Below are 23,814 nucleotides of genomic sequence, written 5' to 3' on the forward strand. Positions count from 1 at the left end.
ACCAGGGAGCAAGGTTGTACCCATACGCCCGTGGCCCTTAAGGGGTTAATCTTCTCCCTTTGTGCTGAGTGTGCTAAGCTCCTGTCGGTGAGGGAGAAATCTTCACCAATTACCAATATATTTTTATATTACAAATACTGGCAGGGTGTCTAAAATACCAGCTGTGCTGGTAAAATACCAGCCAGGGGGCAACCCTAAGTGTGTGACATGGTTGTAATAATTATTGGGGAGATTTATCAAAACCCGTGCAGGGGAAAAGTTGATCAGTTGCCCATAGCAACCAATCAGATCGCTTCTTTCATTCTTAACAAGACCTCTGAAAAATAGAAGTGATCTGATTGGTTGCTATGGGCAACTGGTCATCTTTTCCTCTCCACAGGTTTTGATCCCTGATTGTCTTCATATCTAGGATGAGAATCTTCTGACACAGTGAGTAGCCGACCATTTCTGGGCATAAGACATCAGAACTTGCTGGGTGCCCTACGGTTGCCTGGACAACTATACCCCCCAGCATCAGCCGCCTCTCACCTCATCACATGGGGCAGATCGGGCAGCAGTTTTGGACACTTCTGTCATCCACATTTTGCTAACACTATTTTTCACACACACAAATAAAATAAATGAGTCGAACAAGTCAAAGAACAGTTTAAAAAAAGGGAACTTTATTTATTATTTATTAAAATGTCTGTGTAGGGATTTTATGTAACCTCCATCACTCACAAAGAGCGGACAGTAACTAACTCAGGACAGGAAAAACCTCCAGAGGGGAGGAAACCTGTAGGGAATCCATGGCTACTGTACTGCCCTTCCTCTGGGCATACTAAAGGAGGTTACCTCTAGAATTTGGGCCAATGTGTCCGTGTATGTGCTGCCCCACAGCCTGGAAGGTGTGCATCTAAGAAAGGAAAAGAAAAGAGAGATTAGTTACATGTTTATTATAGAAATGCACATGGAACCGGACAAAAAGATGTGATACTTACCAGTCACAGGCGGGTATGAATGTGTATTCCTAGGTTCCTACAGTTTAGGCCCCTCACTGATGACATCACATGTGTGACCTCACGGGAGTTCTATTTGAGTCGTGCTGCTTTCTGATTGGCTGAAAATCAAAAAACCTTTTTAACATATTCTGCATGACTTATCTCAGGGATTTTTGGCAATTTTTATTAAAATGGCTCACTCCCTGTGGGTACATTATATTTGTTTCTCCTAACCGGACACTCAGTATTTGTAATATCATTTGGTGGCCCTAACAGCCTGGGCCCATAGGTTTCTTACACAGATCACTGCGGCTCTGACAGGCTCAATGGGGGAGATTCATCAAGACCTGTCCAGAGAAAAAGTTGCAGAGTTGCCCGCAGCAACCAATCAGATCACTTCTTTCATTTTTGAAAGGGCCTCTAAAAAAAATTTAAGAAGCGATCTGATTGGTTGTTATGGACAACTCAGCAACTTCTCCTCTGGACAGGTTTTGATAAATCTCTCCCAATGGGCAGCGCTGGCTGCTGGGACGTATGACGAGTGATGCCCCTGACGTTGCAGTATGGAGCGGAAGGATATTATTCGTCAGACGTCCCAGCAGCCAGCGCTGCTTATTGATTTAACCCCTTAAGGAACGGGCGTTTTTCGGTTTTTGCTCTTTCGTTTTTTCCTCCTTACCTTTAAAAAATCCTAACTCTTTAAATTTTGCACCTAAAAATCTGTATTATGGCTTATTTTTTCCGCCACCAATTCTACTTTGTAATTATATCAGTCATTTTACCCAAAAATCTACGGTGAAACAGGAAAAAAAATCATTGTGTGACAAAATTGAAAAAATACAGCCATTTTGTAACTTTTGGGGGCTTCCGTTTCTACGTAGTACATTTTTATTTATTCTGTAGGTCCATACGGTTAAAATGATACCCTACTTGTATAGGTTTGATTTTGTATTACTTCAGAAAAAAATCATAACTACATGCAGGAAAATGTATACGTTTAAAATTGTCATCTTCTGACCCCTATAACTTTTTTATTTTTCCGTGTTCAGGGCGCTATGAGGGTTCATTTTTTGCGCCATGATCTGAAGTTTTTGTTGGTACCATTTTTGCATTGATCTGACTTTTTGATCGCTTTTTATTCATCTTTTCATGATATAAAAAGTGACCAAAAATATGCTATTTTGGACTTTTGCTATGCTATTTGGAATTTTTTTGCGCGTACGCCATTGACCGTGCGGTTTAATTAGCGGTATATTTTTTTTATTTGGATATTTCCGCATGCGGCGATACCACATATGTTTATTTTTGTTTTTATTTACACTGTTTTATGGGAAAAGGGGGTGATTCAAACTTTTATTAGGGAAATGGTTAAATGGCCTTTATTAACTTTTTTTTTCACTTTTTTTTGCAGTGTTATAGCTCCCATAGGGAGTTATAACACTGCACACACTGATCTTTTACATTGATCCCTGCAAAGCCATAGCTTTGCATTGATCAGTGTTATAGGCGGTCGATTGCTTAAACCTGTATCTCAGGCTTGGAGCAATCAATCGCCGATTGGTGGCGACGGAGACAGATGAGGGGACGGGTTAATAGCGCACGGCACAACGATTTTTATTATTGGAAATGCCGGGTTATTCAAACTTTTATTAGGAGAAGGGATAATTCAAAGGGTTAATGATTTTTTTACACTTCTCTTTTGCAATATTATAGCCCCCATAGGGGGCTATAACATTGCATTTACTTATCTTTAACAGTGTTCAATGCATCCCCATAGGGATGCATTGATCAGTGTTTTCGGCAATTGATTGCTCAAGCCTGGATCTCAGGCTTGAAGCATTCAATCGGCGATCGGACTGCAGGAAGGAAGGTAAGAGACCTTCCTCCTGTAGTACAGCTGTTTGTTATGCCGCGATTTCACCGCGGCGATCCCGAACAGCTCCCTGAGCTAACCGGCACTTTTTACTTTCACTTTTAGCCACGTGGCTCAGCTTTGAGCCCTATTAGCGGCGGGTTCCGGTCACTATGACGCCGGGCCCGCCGTGATATGATGCGGGGTCACCGTGGGACCCCGCATTATATCATGGGAGCGAGACCAAGGACGTACTCATACGTCCTTGGTCCTTAAAGGTTCAAAGTGGTTGTGGCTCCTGCTGCCAGTTCAAGATCAGGCAGCATAGGCCGAGATTGACATATTGCATCACTGATCCCCTATGGCTGTCCAGCAGTTGCAATACTACAACTCCCAGCCTTCGGCCTTCATCTGTCAGGGTATACTGGGAGTTGTAGTTTTGCAACAGCTGGACAGACATCTGTCGGAGGGGGGGGGGGAGAAATAAAAATAAAAAAATAAAAAGCAATGTGGGCTTTGAAAAAGGCCACACATAAGTTGTGTTTGAAGGAAAACGGTCACCCGTTCACCACACTAAACCTGATGCACCCGGTTATAGTGTGGGTGTTGGTCACGAGAGCACTTGTGCCTTCTGAGCGCTCACGTGGCCAGCACCCATGAATATTCAAGTCCAGCCGGCGGGCCGCCTCCAGCGTGCAATTCAGCACAGGAAGAAGCGGACCTTCAGAGGGACACTGCGCCGGACTACAGGTACGCATATCGGTCAAAGAGCTTGCATCGGTCTCATGTTCACCTGCACTATAACCCTGTGTATTACCCTGTCAGAGTTCCTAGTAACTGTGGGATTCCGCTTCTTTAGTCTTCCCCTAGTCACACCTCATATAGTTATTATATTGCTAAAATAAATGTAAATACTGTATAGAAAGTGTATACTTACCTTGCATAGCGTCGCAGGGCCTGCGGGTCATGTGACTGTAGTTGAGTCTCTATGGTAGGTAAGAGGACCTTTGGAGGTTCTGGGTCATGTGATATCCACAATACCTTGTAAAGCTGATTGACAGATGGTGGCGACCAATCCTAAAGCAGCCAGCCCCTGCCCATATAAGGGAGCTGCGGCCATTAATCGCTCTCTTTCCTCGTGGGCTGCTGATGAGTAAAGATCTGCGCAGCTGTCATCGGCAACCACTGGGCCAAAGCCTGCCTGCCTCGGCCTGAATCAAACAGTGAGTTCTTACAAACTTCCCCGCTACTACTAGCAAGGACCCTGGACCTAAACATAACCCTAAATCCAGTGGCGTAGCGGGGGCCCCCGCAGCCACCGCGGTGCGGGGGGGGGGGCCCCGTCTAGGCTGGGGCCCCGGATTATCACTAGCGCTTTGGAGCACCTGCTCCAGGCCCCCGCGCGCCCAGTGAATAAGGGGGCCCCCGACCCAGCCGCCACAGGATCGGGCCCCCCATTGCCACTCCACCAGACATACCGCAAATCCCCCACCTCCCCCCCACCCCGCCTTCACGTACGGCTGCGTCATCACTAGGGTTGCCACCCTGCCGGTATTTTACCGCACAGCCGGTATTTTCATTCAGATTCCGGGCTGTGCCGGTAAGTTTGGATGAAAAATACCCAATTTCATTCACTGTCATCACGCTAACCTAAAAAAAAAAACTCCTGTTCTGTTCGGTGCCTGCGCCGCTGAGAGGGGTGTGCGGGCCGCGCCCGCAACATGCCCCTCAGCACAGCACCCTGACTGACTCTGAGGCTGTCCCTGTCTCCCAGTCCCAGTCTAAAACTTTACCTGGCACTGTGCAATGCTGTGCGGCCGGGCGGCTGGATCTGCGGAGGGACGTTGCGGAAGTGATATCACTCCGCAGACCCGCGCAGGACATCATGTCACTCGCCAAGACTGAGAGGAGACTGGAGAGGTGCTGCAGTAGTAGGTAAGTGTGTTTGTGTGTGTCTGTTACTATGTGTGTGTCAGTGTTTGTGTGTCTGTCAGTCAGTGTTTGTGTGTACGTCGGCCAGTGTGTGTCAGTGTTTGTGTGTCTGACACTGTCAGCCAGTGTGTGTGTGTGTGTCTCTGAATTCCACCCCACCCACCCCAATTCCCCTGTGGCAACTTACTATACCTATGGGGAAGAGAGAGAGGGGGGGGGGGTAACTGCCTATACCTATGGTGAAGAGAGGGGGGGGTGGGTAACTGCCTATACCTATGGTGAAGAGAGGGGGGGTAACTGCCTTTACCTACAGGCAGGGCCAGACTGGGGATGAAAACCAGCCCTGGAAATTACTGCATACTAGCCCCACAGCATTGTGTCATTGTGCCGGCAAACGGCCACCGAGCACAGGCGTATCACTTTGCGTGGCTATATATATATATATATCGTATTTATCGGCGTATAACACGCACTTTTTAGGCAAAAATTTTTTGCCTAAAGTCTACTTGCGTGTTTTACGCCGATAAGTCGCTGCAGTTCAATGATTTAAAGCGGGCACTTTAAATCAATGAACTGCAGCGGCTTTGCAGGTGCAGAGACCGCCAGCGCTGCCGGCTTCTCTGCCCCTGCCTGTCCTGGGGTCTAGAGCCCTGCTGCCGACCCTTCTCTCCCCCTGGCTATCGGTGCCGCTGCCCGTTCTCTCGCCCTGACTATCGGTGCCGGCGCCCCATTGTCGGCACCGATAACCAGGGGGAGAGAAGCGGCGCCGGCAATGGGGCAGCGGCGCCGATAGCCAGGGGGAGAGAAGGGCCAGCGGCACCCATTGCCGACGCCGCTGCCCCGTTGCCTCCCCCATCCCCAGTTGTATAATTACCTGACCGGGTCAGGTCCGCGCTGCTTCAGGCCTCCGGTGTGCATCCCCTGCGTCGTTGCTATGCACTGCACGGCGCGGCGCACTGACGTCACTCATCATTGCGCCGCGCCGTGCAGTGCATAGCAACGACGCAGGGGACGCACACCGGAGGCCTGAAGCAGCGCGGACCTGACCCCGGCAACAGGTAATTATACAACCGAGGATGGGGGAGGCAACGGGGCAGCGGCGCCGGCAATGGGTGCCGCTGCCCCTTCTCTCCCCCTGGCTATCGGCGCCGCTGCCCCATTGCCGGCGCCGCTTCTCTCCCCCTGGCTATCGGCACCGGCAATGGGGCGCCGGCACCGATAGTCAGGGGGAGAGAACGGGCAGCGGCGCAGATAGCCAGCGGGAGAGAAGCAGCGGCAGCAGGGCTCTAGACCCCAGGAAAGGCAGGGGGAGAGAAGTGGGCAGCGACGGCCTCTCTCCCCCTGCCTTTCCTGGGGGTGTATCGGGGTATACGCATGCACACACACGCACCCTAATTTTACCAAGGATATTTGGGTAAAAAACTTTTTTTACCCAAATATCCTTGCTAAAATGAGGGTGCGTGTTATAGGCCGGTGCGTGGTATACCCCGATAAATACGGTGTGTGTATATATATATATATATATATATAATCACAGAAGGAATACACCAGTACTTTGCCAAATGTTTCAATAAAGTGGTGGCAGCGTCCAAGACCCGATCATAGTCCACCACAAATTCAAAAAGTAAAATGGCACAACACTCCCTTAAATCAGGGCCGGTTTTAGGCTTAGCGTGGCCCTAGGCAAAATCAAAAGTGGGGCCCCAAAAGTCGTAGTAGTTTACTAACCAGATTTGAACATTTTTGGTCACTTCAAATACTATAAAAAAAATATCTAAAAAGCTATTGAAAAGTCCCATCAAAACAAAAATGGTACAGATAAAAACTACAAATCACAGCGCAAAAAATGACCCTCATACATCCCATATACAGAAAAATAAGTTATAGGGATCAAAATAGTACAATTTTATATTTTTGTATAGCTCCCCCCACATTAGGTTGGTAGTATAGTTCCCCCACATTAGGAGCAGTATAGTCCCCCACATTAGGTGCAGTATAGTTCCCCCACATTAGGTGCAGTATAGTTCTCCCCACATTAGGTGCAGTATAGTCCCCCACATTAGGTGCAGTATAGTTCTCCCCACATTAGGTGCAGTATAGTTCTCCCCACATTAGGTGCAGTATAGTTCTCCCTACATTAGGTGCAGTATAGTCCGCCACATTAGGTGCAGTATAGTTCTCCACATTAGGTGCAGTACAGTTCCCTCCACATTAGGTGCAGTATAGCTCCCCACATTAGGTTGGCAGTATAGTTCCCCCACATTAGGTTGGCAGTATAGTTCCCCCACATTAGGTTGGCAGTATAGTTCCCCCACATTAGCTGCAGTATAGTCTTCCACATTAGGTGCAGTATACAGTAGTCCCCCCACATTAGGTGCAGTATACAGTTGTTCCCCACATTAGGTGCAGTATACAGTAGTCCCCCCACAGTAGGTGCAGTATACAGTAGTCCCCCCACATTAGGTGCAGTATACAGTAGTTCCTCCACATTAGGTGCAGTATACAGTAGTTCCCCCACATTAGGTGCAGTATAATTCCCCACATTAGGTGCAGTATACAGTTGTTCCCCACATAAGGTGCAGTATACAGTAGTTCCCCACATTAGGTGCAGTATAATTCCCCACATTAGGTGCAGTATACAGTAGTTCCCCACATTAGGTGCAGTATACAGTAGTTCCCCCACATTAGGTGCAGTGTAGTTCCCCCACATTAGGTGCAGTAAAGTTCCCCACATTACTGCCCCACTTGAGTATTCCGACCACCGCTCCGGGGTCACGATCTACTGCTATGGCCTATGGGCCATCCCGGTCATGATCTACTGCTATGGCCTATGGGCAATCCCAGGAGCGGCAGTCGGAACACTGAAGATGACCGCAGGTCACTTACCATACCCGCGCGTCCTCCTCACTGCTGCGCTCTGCTGTACTGTTGCTATGGGCGCACTAACGTGACATCAGTGACATCACTGCGTGCGCTTCCTCCCAACGGCCCCAGCGTTTTTAAAGTTAACGCGGGGCCGCTATGAGGTAAACGGGGTTACTTGTGTCCTGAAAAGATTTTTCGGGACACAGGGATGTCCCGAATGTGACGGGGGCCCCCTGTGGGCACGGGGCCCGGAGTTGGGCCACGGCCGGACTGCTAATCTTTAACAAGAAGCCAACGCTGCGGCCATTTTAAAACAGTTGCCCCCCCCCCCCCCCTACTGAGCAGCCAGCAGGGTGCCCCCTGGGGAATGGTGGCCCTAGGCAATTGCCTGGTTTGCCCCGCCCTAACGCCGGCCCTGCTTATAATGAAAAATGGCAGCAATGTTTTAAAAAGGTTATATGTGAAAATCCGGTATATTGAGAGCAATATTACCAATAATGCCAGTATACAAGGAGGAAAATTATCACCATACACATTACCATGATATTGTTACTGACCAAATCCTGTATGTTTAGAGTAATATTACCAATATTACAAGTATACAAGGAGGAATATTATCCCCATACATATTACCATCATACTGTTACTAGCCAAATCCTGTATACTGAGACCAATATTACCAGTATACAAGGAGGAATATTATGCCCATACATATTACCGTCATACTGTTACTGACCAAATCCTGTGAATTGAGATTGAAATTATCAATATCAGTATACAAGGGACAAGTAATACCGCCACATCATGACCAGTATCACCGCAGAACGACTAATATCCCCACACTGCCACTGAAAAAAATCCACTAGGCAAAGACCAAGGTTAACTCCATACAGTGATCATATACAGATAGATACCAACACTACAAAGGTGCCCCCCTTCCCTCTCCCTTCTTAGCTAAGTAAATGTTCAGCATTAATATATTAGGTAGGTAGGCAGGCTTCTTCCCACTTCTACCTCCATTCCACATTAGGCTGCATTCACACCACGATTGTAACATACGGGACCGGATCCGATAGGGACATGTAAAAACCAGGCACTCCCGTATCTCAGCCCCCATCCCAGCCCCCATCTCATTCATTTGAATGAGCCGACCGGAGTCAAAAAGTGACTCCGGTCGGCTTATTTTTGCCCCATATCCGGTTTTGGGACCAGATTTAAAACCGTGGTATACTACAGTTTTAAGTCCGGTCACAAAACTGGATACGGGGCAAAACTGAGCCGACTGGAGTCATTATCTGACTCCGGTCAGCTCATTCAAATGAGATGTGGGCCGGGTCCGGCTGAGATACGGGAGCGCCTGGTTTTCACATCTCCCAGCCAGATCCGGTATGTAACAATTGTGGTGTGAATGCAGCCTTAGCTAGATATATCTCTCTCCCCACCCAGGGTAGAACTGGGGCTAAAAACCAACCCTGAAAAAATGATCATACCAGCCCCACAGCATTGTGTCATTGTGGCAGCCGCCGGCTGCAGGGAAGGGACAGGGAAGCTTGACATTTGATTTGCCAGGCCTCCATAAGAGAGCTATGTTGTGGCTGCGCTCTGAAGTTAACATACAAGACAGAAATGTGGTAGTAACGCTATGTAAGATCCACTTGTGGAAGACAGTATTAAAAAAAAACTCTCTTCCTTGCTCTTGCGCTACCGCCAGAATCACGAAATTCAGTTCCCAGTGTCCAGCGCTTCTGGGTTAGGTGACGTTACACAGCTGCTCATTCAGTTATGGGCCGAAGCAATGTCCAGCCTCAGCCGCTGATTGGATGGCTAGCCATATGACGTCACCTAACCCGGAAGTGCCAGATACCAGGAACAGAATTCCAGTAGTAGTGCAGAAGCGAGGAATTTAACTGTATAGGGACTAGGGCTCCAAACTGTGGACTGCTAGTTGTTCCAAAAAATGGTCTGGGCATGCTGGGAGTTGTAGTTTTGCTGGGGCAACAGCTGGAGGTCCACAGTTTGGAGACCATTGGCATAGGGAGAGATGCGTCACCCTCCCCGCTGGGACCAGCCCCAGGGACTAACTTCCGGGGTTTCAGCAGGATTTTCAAACTAAGATTACTCTGAATGACCGAGTGTCTGTGTTTTTCCTAGTGTCCTGGGATCGTGATGCCTGCACCAGTTTTATGCTGCCCACTGCTTAGGCAGCATAAAACTGATAAAACATTCCCCTTAACTGTAGTTAAATATAAAAAAATATTTATTATTTTTCATTAACTAACAACTTTAATTGCAATAAAAGAAAACCAAAGTGCCCCTCTCTTACAAAGTAGTAACAGCAGGTCTTCTCTCCATAGAGGCCACCCCCCCACCCCACATAACAGCCCCCCACATGACAGGTCCCCCCCTCTCCAGCCCCCCCCCCACATCACAGGTCCCCCCTCTCCAGCTCCCCTCCCCCACATCACAGGTCCCCCCCCACATCACATGTCCCCCCTCTCCAGCCCCCCCACCACCACATCACATGTCCCCCCCTCTCCAGCCCCCCCCATCACATCACATGTCCCCCCTCTCCAGCCCCCCCATCACATCACATGTCCCCCCTCTCCAGCCCCCCCATCACATCACATGTCCCCCCTCTCCAGCCCCCCCATCACATCACATGTCCCCCCTCTCCAGCCCCCCACATCACATCACATGTCCCCCCTCTCCAGCCCCCACATCACAGGTCCCCCTCTCCAGCCCCCCACATCACATGTCCCCCCTCTCCAGCCCCCACATCACATGTCCCCCCTCTCCAGCCCCCCACATCACAGGTCCCCCTCTCCAGCCCCCCACATCACAGGTCCCCCCTCTCCAGCCCCCCACATCACAGGTCCCTCCTCTCCAGCCCCCCACATCACAGGTCCTCCCTCTCCAGCCCCCCACATTACAGGTGCCCCCTCTCCAGCCCCGCCCCCACCCCCCCCCCCCCACACACACACTACATAACAGGACTCCAAACCTTTCCCTTACATAGTAATAACATCAGGTCCCCTTTCCTCTCACCCTGCATAGTAGATCCTCCCCCGAGCAGCTGCAGTCACTGTGCGGACAGGAGGAGGGGCCAGGAGTACAGGTCCCAGTACAGACTCTGTAGCCTCCAGTCCTCCGGACCTTCACTCACTGTATCAGCTGTCAGGAGTCTCAGGACCTGTGTGTAATGCTGCAGCTGCCGAGCACACAGGTCCTGACAGACTCATACAGTGATTTGTCAGGACTCAGGCAGCCTGTCCTCCAGACACTGCCGGCCCAGAGGGCACGTGGCCTAGTGGGAATTTTCCCGGTATCCCGCTAGGCCAGTCCAGCCCTGATCACAGTGCTATATATATATATATATATATATATATATATATAAAATACAGGAACAAAGGACATACAGTTATAAAAATGTATAAAAAAGTTTAGCAAGACAAGTTCAGAAAACAAAAGATGAAGTTCTTACAGCATGATGATATCAGTCCATGAGTGAGCTGTTCTTAGGATGGTCTTGTCAGCTTGTGTCCCAGCTTTTTAACAACCTGAGTCTAGCATTGTTTTAAATATATCATATCCGCTTTCTTTGGAGGGAAACTCCGTCCCCCCTCCTCTGATCCCACTAGGGGGGCATCTCTGTCTCTGGCCCTCTTATCTGATTGATTATATGATGGGACCAGAGTGCATGACTTCCTGCTGCTTCAAAAAGAGCCTTTGACTTCAAAGGAGATGTAAACAAGCAGCCAGACCCCCCAATAAAATGCAATACACAAAACACAGATCTGAATGACCCCTCACCCATGTCTTAGTTTATACACAGATATAATTCATAATACACATATAGGATTTTAATAATCAGGCCTTGGGCACCCCCCTTAAGATGGGGACAGAGAGATCTTGCCTTTCCAGGCTAATCGATCTGTCTCCATTACTCCTCTATTTCTCTTCTTGACACCACAGGCCCTGCATTCCCAGGCAAAGATGGCACTGAAGGGGCCTAGTACCTGATTAAGCTGCCTCCTCCTTTCATCTGAGAGCTCTGGATTGATCTCCACATCCTGAAGGGATCCCTGGCTCTTATCTTCCTCCACTAGGTCTAGTAGGGGATCACTACCCAGCCCTTCCTCTGGTGCACTACATACACTGAGTACCACCTTCTCAGGGTCATAGTATGCCATATTAATGTGGTACTGTCTCTGCCTCTGACCTTTCTCATCAAGGGCTACTACGGTACATATGTAGTGGGTTCTAGGCGCTGCAGAATGGGGAAGGAACCTTTGCAGGCAGCCTGCAACTTATTCTGCCTGATGGGGTTCAGAACCATTACCTTCTGTCCCACTTCATAGACCCGGTCCCTTGCATTGTGATCATACCAGTACTTCTGCCTGGACTGTGCTGCTGTGAGGTTGTCCTGTACCAGCCCAGTCAATGTCTGCATCCTGTCCCTGAATCTCAGAGCATACTCCACCACAGAAGTCTCAGGGGCAGGTAGCCCCTCTTCCCATTCTTCCCTAACTAAATCTCGGGGTCCCCGCACTTTGTGACCATATAATAACTCAAAGGGCGAGAAACCTGTAGGCTCTTGGGGTACCTCCCTGTAAGCAAATAACAGATGGGGTAAATACTTTTCCCAGTCTCTGCCCTCCGATTCTACAAATGTTTTTAGCATTTGTTTCAAGGTGCCATTGTTACTGGACACTCTGTCCAAATAAGGTAGAGGGTTGTGATCAGTTATGACAGTAAAATCCCTGCCATACAGGTATGGCTGTAATTTTTGCAAAGCCCAGACCACAGCTAGACATTCCTTCTCTATGACCGCATAGGCCACTCCCAAATGTCCTGCCAGGGGGGTCTCATGGGCCAACCTCAGCAGCTCTTTCCTGTACTGCCTAGGAACCACTAACTGCCTTTCTCTCTCCTGGGCCCCTAGCATGCCTTTGGAAAGGGACTCCCAGTACAAGATATCATTTTCCCAATATACCCGATGCCCCTCTGTGTCAACACCTGTATGTTCAGCACGTTGTCTCAGCCCTTCAAGGGAAGGGTCACTGCGCAGAGCATCCTGGAAATGCTCATTTCCCTCCCCCCATCTTGGGGCATCAGGGAGCACATTTCCCTTAGATGCCTCCATATTTCCGAGATGAGACAGAGGAGGTAAAACAGGAGATGGGGAGGACAGAACTGTCTTGCACTCTTTTTGTATGTCTTTTAAACCAGCACTGAGCTCTGTCTTTGGAATTTACACACAAGAATATGTCTGCAATTTCTTTTTTAGTGCTAAGATTTCCTTACAGGTAAATCCAGCAAGCACTAAAAATCTCTAAATATATCCCGACGCTGCCACCAGTTGTCATGATCACACCCTATCAGTCCAGCTAAGACGCTAGAGAGAGTGTGATGGTGCAAGGGTTAAATCCGCCAGACCTCTGGGTATCCACTACAAGTCCCAGCAAGTCACCAAATTAACCCTTAGATAAAAGTGTTTTCACCAGAGCTGCCTTCAGAAAGGTGAGCTCAAATATTTAGAGATCAAAGACCAGAGCTGATTAATTAAACATTTAATCTGATAAAAGGTATCACAGTGCTATATATATAAAAATACAGGAACAAATGACATACAGTTACAAAAATGTATAAAAGAGTTTAGCAAGACAAGTTCAGAAAACAAAGATGAAGTTCTTACAGCACGATGATATCAGTCCATGAGTGAGCTGTTCTTAGGATGGTCTTGTCAGCTTGTGTCTCAGCTTTTTAACAACATGAGTCTAGCATTGTTTTAAATATATCATATCCGCTTTCTTTGGAGGGAAACTCCATCCCCCCCTCCCCTCTGATCCCACCAGGGGGGCATCTCTGTCTCTGGCCCTCTTATCTGGTTGATTATATGATGGTACCAGAGTGCATGACTTCCTGCTGCTTCCTGATGTAAACAAGCAGCCAGACCCCCAATAAAATGCAATACACAAAACACAGTCTGAATGACCCCTCACCCATGTCTTAGTTTATACACAGATATAATTTATAATACACATATAGGATGTTAATAATCAGGCCTTGGGCCTGACAAAAAGTTTCTCAAATTTACCCCCTTGTCAGAGTGCTTAAAGGGGTACTTCAGTGGAAATATTTTTCTTTTTTTAACCCCTTAAGGACCAAGCCCATTTTAACCTTAAGGACCAGGCCAATTTTATTTTTGCGTTTTCGTTTTTTCCTCCTCGCCTTCTAAAATCCATAACTCTTTTATATTTCCATCTACAGACCCATATAAGGGCTTGTTTTTTGTTTGACCAATTGTACTTTTTTATGGTTAAATGAGAGTTTTCATTACAATGTATGGCGAACCCTAAAAATTTTTTTTTAGGGAGGAAATTTAAATGAAAACCACATCTTTGCACATTTTGAAGGGTTTTGTTTTCACACTGTACACTTTACAGTAAAAATTACATGTGTTCTTTATTCTGTGGGTCAATACAATTAAAATGATACCCATGGCTAGATACTTTTATACTGCTTAAAAAAAATCTAAAACTTTTTGTACAAAATCAGTAATCTAAAATCGCCCTATTTTGACCACCTATAACTATTAAATTTTTCCGTATATAGGGCAGTATGAGGGCTCATTTTTGTGCCATCATCTGTACTTTTTGTCGATACCACATTTGCATATATAAAACTTTTAGATAATTTTTTATTAATTTTTTTTTTAAATGTGACAAAAAAAGCAGCATTTTTTTAATTTTTTTATTTTTTACGTTTACGCCATTCACTGTACGGGATCATTAACATTATATTTTGATAGTTCGGACATTTACACACGTGGCGATGCCAAATATGTTTCTAAAAATAATTTACACTTTTTGGGGGTAAAATGGGAAAAACGGACAATTTAAATTTTTATTGGGGGAGGGGATGTTTCACTTTTTTTATTTTTTAATTTTTCAACTTTTTTTTTTTTACACATTTTATGTCCCCATAGGGGACTATCTATAGCAATCATTTGATTGCTAATACTGTTCAATGCTATGCATAGGACATAGCACTGATCAGTATTATCGGTGATCTTCTGCTCTGGTCTGCTCGATCTCAGACCAGAGCAGAAGACCCCAGGAGACGGCCGGAGCCAGGAGAGGGGACCTCTGGCCGCCATGCTGGATGATCGGATCGCCGCTGCACTGCTGCAGATGCCGTGATCTGTATTGATCACGGCATCTGAGGGGTTAATGGCGGACATCCGGGCGATCGCAGATGTCGGCCATTACCGGCAGGTCCCCGGCTGCTGATAGCAGCCGGAACCTGCCATGTATGACGCGAGCACCGTTCCGATGCTCGTGGTCATACACAAGACGTAAATGTACATCCTGGTGGCGAAGTACCGCCAAACCAGGATATACATTTACGCCCGTGGTCGTTAAGGGGTTAATTAACTGGTACCAAGAAAACTGATTTGGAAATGACTTCTATTTAAAAATCCTAAACTTTCCAGTACTTATCAGCTGCTGTATACTACAGAAGAAGTTGTATAGTTCTTTTCTGTCTGACCACAGAGCTCTCTGGTGACACCTCTGTTGGTATCAGGAACTGTCCAGATCAGAAGAGGTTTGCTATGGGGATTTGCTTCTACTCTGGACAGTTCCTGACATGGACAAAGGTGTCAGCTGAGAGCACTGTAGTCAGACAGAAAAGAACAACTCAACATCTTCTGGAGCATACAGCAGCTGATAAATACTGGAAGGATTAAGATTTTTTAAATAGAAGTAACTTAAAAATCAGTTGTTTTTTTTTTTGTACCAGTTGATTTAAAAAAAAAAAATTTCCATCGAAGTACCCCTTTAAGCAATCCGACCAGGGGGCAAATTTGAGAATCTTTTAGAAAAGACGCTCGCTGTCTTTGGAACTATTACTTTGTAATCTGCACCGCTCATCATACGGTATATTTCATACTACATTGTAGGGGTGACAGGATGATGCTTGTAAAATCAAATTACCTGCAGTCTCCTTTCTTAAAGGGGACATCACTCCTCGCTCCCCCTGTATCGAGAACAGCACATCCAAATAGGATATGCAGTCCTAGGTAAAGAATTTTGTGAAGAGAAGATTCAAATCATAGGCATATATGTGTTGTATGAATTCCCAAAAGGTCTCCTCTGTATCCCTCCACACCAGGATGAGATCATCTATATAGCGCCCTATACACTGTATGCTCTGAAAGAATGGATGGCCCAGGGTGAATAATGTATGGTAGGCAAGGTTATTAGGATAGTGAATTCACTTTGCTTGAGTGGAAATGTGGACATTGATGGCTGGTCAATTGCTGAGCTTGGTTCACATTAAAGTTTGGTCTGTACCCTATGTGTAGGGTTTTTATAGTGGAGAATCCATTTCATGTCCTATAGGTTTCTTTAACCCGTTATCGACACAGGACGTAAATGTTTGTCCTGGTGCCCTAGTACTCAACACATTTACGTCCTGTAGATGACGTGAGCACCGGAATCAGCAGCCAGGGACCCGCCGGAAATGGCGGACATCAGCAATCGTGCTGATGTCCGGCATTAACCCCTCAGATGCCGTGATCAATACAGATCAGGGCATCTGCGGCAATGCATGTGTTAAAATGGGACTGCAGCGGGGATCCGATCATCCAACATGGTAGCCGGAGGTCCCCTCACCTGCCTCCAGCCGTCTCCAGGCGTCTTTTGCTCTGGTCTGAGATCGAGGAGACCCGAGCAGAAGTTAGCGGATAATGCCGATCAGTGCTATGCCCTATGCATAGCACTGAACAGTATTAGCAATCAAATTATTACTATAAATAGTCCCCTATGAGGACATAAAAAGTGAAAAAAAAGGAAAGTAAAAAAATGTGAAGAAAATCCCCTCCCCAATAAAAATGTAAATCATTCCTTTTTCCCATTTTACCCCCAAAAAGCGTAAAAAAAACATATTTGGTATCGCCACATGTGTAAATGTCCGAACTATCAAAATATAATGTTAATGATTCAGTACGGTGAGCGCTGTAAACGTAATAAAAATAAGTCCAAAACTGCAGTTTTTTTGGTCACATCACATTCCCAACATTTTTTTTTATAAAAAGCTATTTTAAAGTTTCATGTATGCAAATGTGGTATCGATAAAAAGTACAAATCATGGCACAAAAATTAAGCTCTGATACAGTCGCGTATATGGAAAATTGAGAAAGTTATAGGTCATCAAAATAGAGGGATTTTAAACATACTAATTTGGTTAAGAAGTTTGAGATTTTTTTTTCAGCGGTACAATGATAGAAAAATATGTAATCATGGGTATCATTTTAATTGTAGAATCATAGAATAAAGAAAACATGTCATTTTTACTGTAAAGTGTACAGCGTGAAAACGAAATCCTTCCAAAATTTGCTAAACTGAGGTTTTCTTTTCAATTTCCCCACACACCCATAAAATTGGTTGCGCCATACATTTTATGGTAAAATTAGTGATGTCGTTACAAAGGACAACTGGTCACGCAAAAATCAAGCCGTCATATTGGTCTGTTGATGAAAATATAAAGAGTTATGATTTTTAGAAAGCGAGGAGGAAAAAATTAAAATGCAAAAATAAAATTAGCTGTGTCCTTAAAGACGCACTGTCATTGTTAAAAACTTTTCATACATTGCAGGACTCATTATAATATCACATTTCACAATATGCACCTGTTAAAAAAAATTTCCTTTTCACCTGAAATTCAAGCTCAAAATAGCCACCACTAGGGGTCGCCTGTCTTTTAGCCAGACAGACTAGTCTAGATTTTACAGCGTACTGGATACCGGCCGTAAAGCATACCGGTATCCAGTATAGGAGATTTCTATTGTGTATGCAAAACTACAGATAAAGGATGTGTGGACATGCTGGGAGCAGTAGTTTTAAAACAGCTGGAGGCAACACTTCTCTAAGGCTGGGTTCACACTACGTTTTCTCCCATACGGGAGCGCATACGGCAGGGGGGAGCTAAAACCTCGCACTCCCGTATGCCACCGTATGCGCTCCCGTATGTCATTCATTTCAATGAGCCGGCCGAAGTGAAACGTTCGGTCCGGTCGGCTCGTTTTTGCGCCGTATGCGCTTTTACAACCGGACCTAAAACTGTGGTCACCCACGGTTTTAGGTCCGGTTGTAAAAGCGCATACGGCGCAAACATTGCAGCTTCAGTTGTTACTAAACTACAACTCCCAGCATGCTGAAATAGTCAAAGCTTTCTCGGACTTCTGAATGACAAAGAAGTTGATCAGATATTCAGGAGTCTGTGAAAGATCAATGACACACATAGTGACAGCTATGCTGATTAGCATCCAGCTTTACTAGGAGAAGATAAAACAGATAGAACATGTATTCATAAAAATGCTGTACTTTTATCTAAAAAATCCTTGCCCTAATTTTATAAAGATCTATTCTTATATTTATTAATGTTATCCTGTTATGAATTCACCATAATGTCTTCTGATTACTGCAGGCAAGCTCCAAGTATCTTCCTCTGACACATGACACAGTATAAAACCAGAGAGGAAAGGGTTACAGAGTAGAGAGTATTGATTGGCTGACTGCACAGGCTTGCTCCTGTGAGGGAGACAGACTGACACGCCCCCTCCAGCCTGCACAATGAAAAAGTAACTCACCAGCAGATAAATGCTTATATCTCTGGATATATAGGTCCAAGACACATACAAATTATATGCACATGATCAGGATTGGGTCCTGAGTAACATATCACTTTTTTTCTTTTTTTTCTGCATTATGACAGATACGCTTTAAGGCCAAAAAGGGCTGTGTCGTTAAGAAGTTAAATGGGAGTGAGGTCACTGACATGTAACTTATGTGTTAACTATTTAACCCCTTAACGACGCAGGACGTATATTTACGTCCTGCGCCGTCTCCCGCGATATGAAGCTCCCGCATCATATCGCGTCGGTCCCGGCGCTAATCAACGGCCGGGACCCGCGGCTAATACCACACATCGCCAATCGCGGCAATGTGCGGTATTAACCCTTTAGAAGCGGCGGTCAAAGCTGACCGCCGCTTCTTAAGTGAAACTGAAAGTGACCCGGCTGCTCAGTCGGGCTGTTCGGGACCGCCGCAGTGAAATCGCGGCGTCCCGAACAGCTGACCGGACACCGGGAGGGCCCTTGCCTGCCTCCGCGGTGTCCGATCGGCGAATGACTGCTCCGTGCCTGAGATCCAGGCAGGAGCAGTCAAGCGCCGATAACACTGATCACAGGCGTGTTAATACACGCCTGTGATCAGGATGAGAGATCAGTGTGTGCAGTGTTATAGGTCCCTATGGGACCTATAACACTGCAAAAAAAATGTAAAAAAAAGTGTTAATAAAGGTAATTTAACCCCTTCCCTAATAAAAGTTTGAATCACCCCCCTTTTCCCATAAAAAAAATAAAACAGTGTAAAAAAATAAAAAATAAACATATGTGGTATCGCCACGTGCATAAATGTCCGAACTATAAAAATATATCATTAATCAAGCCGTACGGTCAATGGCGTACGCGCAAAAAAATTCCAAAGTCCAAAAAAGCGTATTTTGGTCACTTTTTATACCATTAAAAAATGAATAAAAAGTGATCAAAAAGTCCGATCAAAACAAAAATCATACCAATAAAAACTTCAGATCACGGCGCAAAAAATGAGCCCTCATACCGCCCCGTACGTGGAAAAATAAAAAAAGTTATAGGGGTCAGAAGATGACATTTTTAAACGTATACATTTTCCTGCATGTAGTTATGATTTTTTCCAGAAGTGCGACAAAATCAAACCTATATAAGTAGGGTATCATTTTAACCGTATGGACCTACAGAATAATAAGGTGTAATTTTTACCGAAATATGCACTGCGTAGAAACGGAAGCCCCAAAAAGTTACAAAATGGTGTTTTTTTTCAATTTTGTCGCACAATGATTTTTTTTTACCGTTTCGCCGTGCATTTTTGGGTAAAATGACTAATGTCACTGCAAAGTAGAATTGGTGACGCAAAAAATAAGCCATAATATGGATTTTTATGTGAAAAATTGAAAGAGTTATGATTTTTAAAAGGTAAGGAGGAAAAAAACGAAAGTGCAAAAACGGAAAAACCCTAAGTCCTTAAGGGGTTAAGGGTAGGGTCACACAGGGCGCATCCGCAGCATATTTCACGCTACAAATGTGCCAACGGCAGGCAGAGTAGCTCAGTGTGTCTGCTTTTAGAGGCTGATTTTCCACTGTAGAAATCCGCTGCTACAAGCGGACAGAACTCGCTCTGCAGGCCCTCTGTGACTGCTGTCAGCACATCCGCAGTGTGAAATATGCTGCGAATGCTCCCCGTGTGACCTTGCCCTGAATCTGTTTTTTTGTACTACTTTTTCATTCTATGACTCAGGGTCTGTAGATCTGAAATGAGTAGACTGTTACCCTCTGTGCTGTGATGTATTAATTACAATAAAGAAACACCAATCTTAATCAAAATCTAAAGAAGGGTACAAAAAATGTCTTCTGCACTTAAAGCTCCTAATAGCATAATGGCCTTTATAATTGTTAAATGGGAGACATTTGAAACAACCAAGCCACTCAACCAAACTAAGTAATCAGAGAAAATGTAAAATTAACATTAACAATCTCAGCTTAATGTCAGAATGGCAAAAATAAGCTTCTTATCAGTAAAAGACACATAAAAGCCCATCTAGAGTTTGCACAAAAAAGTACCTAAAAGATTCACAGACTGGGAAAAAAAATCTTTGGTTTTAAAGGGGTATTCCAGTCAAATACATCTTTTCCCCTATCTAAAGGATAGGGGATACGATGTCTGATTGCGGGGGGCCTGCCGATGGGGCCCCACACGATCTCTGTCACCCACATTCTATGTGGGGCACTTCTCCAGTGTCGGAAACGTCTGTGTTTCTGGGACTAGAGACATGATGTTATGCCACGCCCCCTCATGACATCACACCCCTCCACCTCCATTCATGTCTATGGGAGGGGGCGTTACAGCCGGAATGCCCCTTTAATGCTAAGCATTATGTCTGGAGGAAACCAGGCACTGCTCATTACCTGCCCAATACCATCATGACACTGAAGCATGATGGAGAAAACAGAAGAGAGCAAAGTACAGAGATATTTTAATGAAAACCTGATCCAGGGTTCTTCGGACCTCAGACTTTGCCAAAGGTTCACATTTCAAGAAAATGACCTTAAGCACACCACTAAGCACACCACACAGGAGTACCTTAGGAATGTCCTTTAGTGACCCAGCTGGACAGACCTGAAAAATGGCTTCTAACCTGACAGAGCTTGCCAGAATATGCAGAGAAGAATAGCAGAAAATCCCCAAATCCAGGTGAGCTAACCTTGTGGTATCATACCAGAGAGCCTGTAACCACTACCAAAGGTACTTCTGAGGCAGCGCACATACCCAATGTGGTATACGCATATACCACATGTTGAGAAACTGCTCTCTATTATATGTCAGACCCTAACCCCTAATATTAATATCAGACTCTAGACCAAACCTCTAATATTAATATCAGACCCTAGACCAAACCCCTAATATTAATATCAGACTCTAGACCAAACCCCTAATATTAATATCAGACCCTAGACCAAACCCCTAATATTAATATCAGACCCTAGACTAAACCCCAAATATTAATATCAGACCCTAGACCAAACCTCTAATATTAACATCAGACCCTAGACCAAACCGCTAATATTAATATCAAACCCTAGACTAAACCCCAAATATTAATATCAGACCCTAAACCAAACCTCTAATATTAATATCAGACCCTAGACCAAACCCCTAATATTAATATCAGACCCTAGACTAAACCCCAAATATTAATATCAGACCCTAGACCAAACCTCTAATATTAATATCAGACCCTAGACCAAACCCTTAATATTAATATCAGACCCTAGACCAAACCCCTAAGTTAATTCAGACCCCACACATATGGTGACCCCAGACCTGATTATATATTTACCCTCCTTGTTCTAGGATCTTTATACAGCATCAAGACCCAGTGAAATGTCAATCTGGAGCTAGATAAGAACCAGGAGTGAGGCAGTATACAACTGCAAGCTACTGGATAAATCCAATAGATATTAGTCAATGGGGGAGATTTATCAAAACCTGTGCAGAGGAAGAGTGGTGCAGTTGCCCATAGCAACCAATCAGATTGCATCTTTCATTTTTCCACAGGCCTCTAAAGAGGCCTGTGGAAAATGAAAGAAGCAATCTGATTGGTTGCTATGGGCAACTGCACCACTCTTCCTCTGCACAGGTTTTGATAAATCTCCCCCAATATCTTTATTTGCTGCACTCTCTTCTAGGGGCAACATGTATAAAAATGATATATCTTACCAGGGGAGGGAGGCTAAAAATAGGGTGACTCATAAAACGTGTTGAGTTAACATAGAACAAGCCACATGTTTTCTGGTAGATTCTGTATGAAGATCTCCATGTGCCTCTGTATGACATTTGAGACTTACAGAGGTACTGTAAGGTGGAATACACTTGTCAGGGTGTTGTATTATGGTTCCTTACAACACTTTCTCTTAAACCACAGAACTGGCCACCTTGCAACAAACTTGGGACTACATTGGCTCTGTGGCCCCCCCCCCAGTACAGGCTTAGTACACTTACTGACAGATTTCACAAGCGGATTATGGGCTGGGAAGTGTGAACTATGGAGGCGGCTCCCCTCCACCCTGTCTGCTCTATTCTCACGTGTGAAGCCAGTGACTCCTATACAGGATTATGTTAAGAGAATTGTTGCCTTTTCACTCATTTACAGGCGCAGATTACTCAACAGTCAACAATTTGAGGACTTCCTTAGTAAGAGATGTTCTGAACCATGTAGTTCCCCAGCTACATTATCATTCTCGTTGCTAACTGCAGCCTACAATGCTGCCTGAAGTTTGTGAAAAGACGTGTACAGACAGAGGAGCCTAGTGGAAAATCACAGTCCTCCCCCTCCCTCATGTTTGTCTTTTGTCCACTTTCAAAACTGCAACTAAGCAGCGCGGTTACATCAGAAAATGCCAGATCACAGTGACTTGACTATAGGAGAGTCCCATTCTGATTCATATTACATTACACCCCTTCACCAAGGTGGACAAGGCACATCTATAGACTTGTAGGTAACACAGATCTTCACCTACAACCTCGAGTTGAATGGACTGACAGATATAGTGAAGTCATTTTGGACTTTGCCCAATTGACACAACTGTAGTGTCCTAGTTCTATTCTCTGTCATTTTTTACACATGTTTCAGACCTATACCCTTGTAGGTGAACACTCTCTCCACCTCATCACGTTACTGGGCAAAGTTCATGATCATTTCCTGGAATTCGTAACGGAACGCACTGTAATCTGGAGAAGTGTTTGTTGTCCTGTAGCTGTTCCCAGATAATCCTAATGTTATGTTGTCTAATCTTGAAGATTACCTACAGTCTAACTTTGGCGTCATTTATCATATTTACTTTTCTGGTTTCCAGCATCTCAAGCAGCTTGCTTGCAAAGGCTTAAAGGGGTACTCTTCTGAACTCTTCCGAACGCTGGAGCTGGCACCGGGAGCTTGTGACGTCATAGCCCCACCCCCCTCATGATGTCACGCCTCACCCCCTTAATGCAAGTCTATGGGAGGGGGCGTGACTGCTGCCACGCCCCCTCCCATAGACTTGCATGGAGGGGGCTATGACGTCACAAGCTCCCGGCTCCAGTGCTTGGAACAGTTTGTTCCAAACGCTGAGCAGCGGAGTACCCATTTAAAAACATCTTATGACATTCAGATTTAAATAAAGCAAAGCTTCTAAGCAAGAAACCACAGTGAATCTGGCCTTCACGAATCCTAAAAATAGGAGCCGAAACTCAATGGTGATGTAACCACACACACACGGGTCACTGTGCAAAGTAAGAGGGAGTTCCAGAAAGTCCAAAACACCATTACATTTCATTTGATAGGGTCTGATTTCTAGGAACCCCACTGGTCCCAGGAATGAGCAATTTGTGTTGCTGGCCATCAGTGGATAACCTGCCCTCTATAATGAAATGAATGGGAGATACAACATTTCTGCCACATTTATCTTTCCATTCATGCTCCCCACCCAGCCGCTTCTCTGTGTAGTCCTTAGTGTAGATTACAACTCATCACTGCAGGACATATGGC

General features: G+C 45.4%; 1 long non-coding RNA gene across 2 annotated transcripts; it reads right to left on the minus strand.

The window, feature by feature from the left end:
• Nucleotides 1-640: 640 nt before the first annotated feature.
• Nucleotides 641-23,182, minus strand: LOC130277754 (uncharacterized). 2 transcript variants are annotated; one of them, XR_008845562.1, is made up of 3 exons: nucleotides 23,129-23,182; nucleotides 981-1,099; nucleotides 641-895 (listed from the first exon to the last, which is right to left on the minus strand). It is a non-coding gene; the product is annotated as an uncharacterized LOC130277754 (long non-coding RNA). The 2 variants fall into 2 exon arrangements; XR_008845561.1 differs by lacking the exon at nucleotides 23,129-23,182 and adding an exon at nucleotides 3,770-4,107.
• Nucleotides 23,183-23,814: the final 632 nt, after the last annotated feature.

The sequence above is a fragment of the Hyla sarda genome, chromosome 6 (assembly GCF_029499605.1).
Source record: "Hyla sarda isolate aHylSar1 chromosome 6, aHylSar1.hap1, whole genome shotgun sequence".
Classification (NCBI taxonomy): Eukaryota; Metazoa; Chordata; class Amphibia; order Anura; family Hylidae; genus Hyla; species Hyla sarda.